The sequence below is a fragment of the Tachypleus tridentatus genome, chromosome 10 (assembly GCF_004210375.1).
Source record: "Tachypleus tridentatus isolate NWPU-2018 chromosome 10, ASM421037v1, whole genome shotgun sequence".
Taxonomy (NCBI): Eukaryota; Metazoa; Arthropoda; class Merostomata; order Xiphosura; family Limulidae; genus Tachypleus; species Tachypleus tridentatus.
This window is the reverse complement of record NC_134834.1, coordinates 156865096-156869970: the sequence shown is the minus strand read 5'-3', so window position 1 is coordinate 156869970 and position 4875 is coordinate 156865096. Positions and strand designations below refer to the sequence as shown.

The 4875-nt window shown below is 37.5% G+C and overlaps 1 protein-coding gene across 3 annotated transcripts in view; it reads left to right on the top strand.

The window, feature by feature from the left end:
- Positions 1 to 3972: 3972 nt before the first annotated feature.
- Positions 3973 to 4875, top strand: part of LOC143230715 (retinoic acid receptor RXR-alpha-A-like) — a 54003-nt gene continuing 53100 nt past the window's right edge. The window contains exon 1 of one of the 3 annotated variants that reach the window (XM_076464753.1): positions 3973 to 4215. The gene's annotated coding sequence lies outside the window, so the exon portion shown is untranslated. The remainder of the gene's footprint in view (positions 4216 to 4875) is intronic. The other 2 variants (XM_076464749.1, XM_076464754.1) reach the window with 2 other exon arrangements.

The following is a 4875-nucleotide window of genomic DNA, read 5'->3' as shown; positions in this document are numbered from 1 at the left end:
TTTTTTATTTCTATAAATCATAATCATTAATCATATTCAAGTTAAAAAAAGAAACGCAAACTTAATTCTATGCATATGTCTATAAAAGTGGTATCGGACACGACCTTTCTTTCTCTTACTTTAGTGATATTTTTTACTACAGTTCCCTTCTCTGATAATGTAAAACTACTTCAGCTTACTACACATCATGTTATATGAATACACGTGTATGTCATGTACACCCTATGTTTCACGTGATCTTAGGATAGAAAACCTGTTTAATTTCCATTCCCGCCAGGCGTATGCTGATTGTATATTTGTGAGTGGCTTCGTAACCCACAAACCTTTCTATTGCGGTTACATGTTATGTGTAAGTACCGCGATGCACGCAACATGATTTTGTGGAGATATTTCAGTACGTGTTGTTTCAGATTTTAAGTTAACCGCAGATTGTTCTTATATAAAGAATCAGATTAGAGAAAAAATACCTCACTGATATTCAATAAAAGGATCATTTTTTTTATCTAAGAAAGTGCTTTTTAATCTGTGGTTCATGGCTCCCTTCAGATGATCCATGGAAAGGTTGCTCAAAAAATAATAGCTCAAAAAGAAATAATAACAGCATAGTAAATAAAATATGTTGTTGTTCCCCAAGGTAAAAAAATCAGGTGGTTCGAGAACAAAGTTATACAGCGTTATATCTATGCTGTCTCCGTCATAAGCCTACAGACTGACTATCAGACCAGTGGGGGTACATCTAACCGTCCAACAAAACTGAACGTTGAACAAACTTTCAAAATTCACGATAAATGCCTCTGTTTACAACTAACAAACCGTAGTTGTTACAAATGTTTTAACCAAACACTTTCCTCCAGAATATGTTGAAACTTTCTTTTATTTTAAATTACTGATTATGTTAGCTTCTTCTTCTTGTAATCCTCTGTTTTTTAGTTAGTGGAACATTAGTTTATTTCCTTCTTTAACCTTGAAATGTTTTGTCAAATTTCAGTGCTAAAATTGCGAAAGGATTCCGTGCAATCACTTAACATTATATCTTGATTTAAAGGTCATTATATAACAATGGCACGAAGCAGTGGAGGGAAATCCTCGTTCACAAGCACACGCATGTTATGTGCTCACACGTATTCTAGGCAAATAATCCATTGCAAAATATCACACTTTCACGGAACTGGAACTACATATTTTATCTATACACGCGAAGTAACCGTGGCTTAGTCTGTTTAACAATGTCTATATACTCAAACTGTTTTAGCAGAAACGAAAAAATAAACTTTTTCAGTATTGTTTTTTTCACACACTATCGTATCTAGTCCGTTATTGTATTTGTGGTATCTCAGCCGTCCTGAGTCGCATTGGGATTGACGAAAGAACTCGCCGGCACTGGATATAAGAAGTGTATGTGTTATTGATATATTATCGCATATTCTTCCTTGCTTTTACGCGTAATTTCTTAGAATTGCATAGCTCACACACAAACATTATATAACTATCATGTTTGAGTAATTCTACAGTACAAACATCATTACTCCAGGAAATCATCACAGTTTGTCACTGAATAAGAATTTTCAATTATTATGGACATATATAATTTATACAATCATTATTAATTTTAAAAGAACTTTTTAATTTTACGTCTTTCAAAACGAAATAATGATTGGGCGTTAAGTTGTAACGCTGCTAGACATTTAAACAATATTTGAAATTTTGTGAAAAATTACGAATGATTAATCAAAATCTATAAACATACCAACATCAAGTAACGGATATAAGGGTTTGTAATAACATAGAGAGATGGAAAGGAAGGCGGGGTGTGTCATGGTGGTTAGCATGCTGTGATTGTGGAATCGCGGAGCCTCCCAGTGGCACTGAGGTATGTCTTCGGATTTACAATGCTGGAAACTGGCTTTTAATACACGTGGTGGGCAGAGCACAAAAGTCCGTTGTGTAGCCGTGGGGACGTTATAATGTGACGGTGAATCCCACAATTCGTTGGTAAAGGAGTAGCCCAAGAATTGGCGGTGGGTGGTAATGACTAGCTGATAGCCCTCGTGTAGCTTTGCGCCAAATTCAAAACAAAAAATTACAAATAGAGAAACAAGAAAAGGATCCAAGAATTTCATGTCTCACGTTTCCTTGTCACCAGAATGCGCTCCGCGCTTTGAAGCTTTGAGTGTGTTATAAAAGAAATGGTCAAATCCCACCACAGTGTCTATGTGTGTTTTCTTATTACAAAGCCACATCGGGCTATCTGCTGAGCCCACCGAGGGGAATCGAACCCCTAATTTTAGCGTTATAAATCCGTAGACATACCGCTGTACCAGCAGGGGGCACCACAGTGTCAAACAGACAAGAGTTACAGTGGTGCTGTATCTGTAAAACAGAACACTACAATAAAATACTTTATAATCCCTTCCTGAAAAATAAAAAAGAACATTGCAGGAACAAACCATTATACAGCATAATAATTTCAACTGCTATTAGCTGCAAGAATCCCCCCCGCCAGTACACAGTGGAATGTCTGTGGACTAATTCCGCTAGAAACTGGGTTTCGATACTCGTGGTGGGCACCGCGCATATAGCCCATTAAGTAGCTTTATACTTAATTACAAACAAACAAAGAAAGCTACGAAAATACACTATTTTGACGTGTCCATGAGTTATAATTATCTCATGTCGTCCGCGTGTATCTTCAGGCCAAACATGATCAGCTAGCACGCAAAGATTGCGTTATATTAACGGGTAAACATATGCTCCAAAAGTGTCGTTTTTATTCTATCATAAAATTATCAATAACTATGAAAAGTTACAACTGATTCTACACTTTATTTGTTGCGAGTTACTTGGGGTGGGGTCAGCTTTAAAACGAATAGAACACAGGGTATTGTAGGGTTTATACAGTAAAACAAATAACGACTGTGCTTTGTTAGTAAGAAGAGTTAATATACAATAATTTAATCGTTACTTTTAGATAATAAAGGTGGTGTTAAAACAAAATGAATTGGAATAAAAGAAAATCTGTTTGCTTCTTATGACTTTTTATTTTATATACACTGAAACTAACCCACACTCCCCATAGACTCATCTAACAACCTCCTCTTTCCTCTAAGAAAGAAATTGTTTGTTTGTTTTGGAATTTCGCACAAAGCTACTCGAGGGCAATCTGTGCTAGCCGTCCCTAATTTAGCAGTGTAAGACTAGAGGGAAGGCAGCTAGTCATCACCACCCACCGCCAACTCTTGGGCTACTCTTTTACCAACGAATAGTGGGATTGACCGTCACATTATAACACCCCCACGGCTGGGAGGGCGAGCATGTTTGGCGCGACTCGGGCGCGAACCCGCGACCCTCAGATTACGAAGTGCACGCCTTAACGCGCTAGGCCATGCCAGGCCTCCTAAGAAAGAAACAACAACAAAACAAAAAAATAGCGCTTGCCTTATGTTCTTAAACCAGTGCCCATTTTTGTCAATGAGCCTCTGCCTTTCAACGTACTCTGCACATTACTGGGGCGAATACTGCCCAAGGAATAAATACTTAGTGCTTCCTTATGCCCATAGAATGTGTTTGCAGTGATTTTATTTTATCATGATACATAATGTTCTTGTATTTCAACCGAGTCCAGTCTCACTTCAGTCTAGTGCTCTGCTGTCTGAGCTAAAAGGCTAGCCTCCTAGGCCTTCCAAGTAATATTTTTTTTTCTTAATTACACAAACTAGTACATTTCTAACAGGTTTACGGGCAAGATAAAATCCTTGTTTGAATTAGTATCGCCCACATATATATGTGTGTGTATACCCTTATAAAGTATCCATATATCATAGTATTTCAATTCGTTAAGGCTTTTTTTTTGCAAATATTATACATATATATGTGTGCTTTGATACGTAAGTACTTGCATTATACGTCTGCACACACCTATATATGCTCAAGATTAGTCGTTCTCTATAAGAATAACGTTTCAGATCACGTGCTGCCCTTGTAACTACTTCCTTCATCGTTGTTCGTGCCTGTTATGATGGCAATGATTACACAATGTTTCCTGACACCGCAATTTAAATTTTAACAAGTTTTTGTGAAGGACAGCGAGACTTATCTTAGGCCATACACTTTGATCAACTTTTCAAGCACCTTTTACTGTCGTGGACGTCGGTTTCCAAGACCAAGTTAGCAGACATAACAGTCCACTGTAACTTCGGTGGAAGACGTAACAAGTAGGTGAGTATATGGCTATTTTGCACATGAAAGCCTCTATTGGTTTTGAGGTGTAGTTAGAACTATTAACTGTTTTGTTCATAAGCTTCAACAACTTCAAATCCGTATTTATCACTTTGTTAACATAAGAATGGGACGTGTTAGCTTCATCGCAATAATATTTTGGATCAAAGGGCCCTAATACGAATCCTTTACTTGGCAGATTGGTTAGAAACGTAGTTTTAGAGCCCTTTCCTTTCGTTCTATCTGAGCTTTTTTTCCCTCACTTTCATGGAGAAAACTAAAGGGTCCCTCCTACAATATCTAATTGTCCATCATATAACTATCCCGCTGTATGAATGCTTCTATTCAGAAAGATGTTTTTATATATCTCTAATCATAAGTTTGCCGCGGCGGAACAGTGAGAAGTTGATATGAGTCAAGTTGGATATGCTTAGGTGCTGGCAGTGTTTCGTGGCATCGCGTTAGCATATGCTGCTGTACGACAACTGTATTAACATCTGCAGTTATTTTCATAAAGTGCAATGTATTCTATGGATGCTCGCATAGATACACATAAATAAAAATCCTTATAAAAATAATACACAACGGAACTATTACCATCGGCCCAGCATGGTCGGGTGTTTAAGGCACTCGACTCGTAATTCGAGGGTCGTGGGTTCG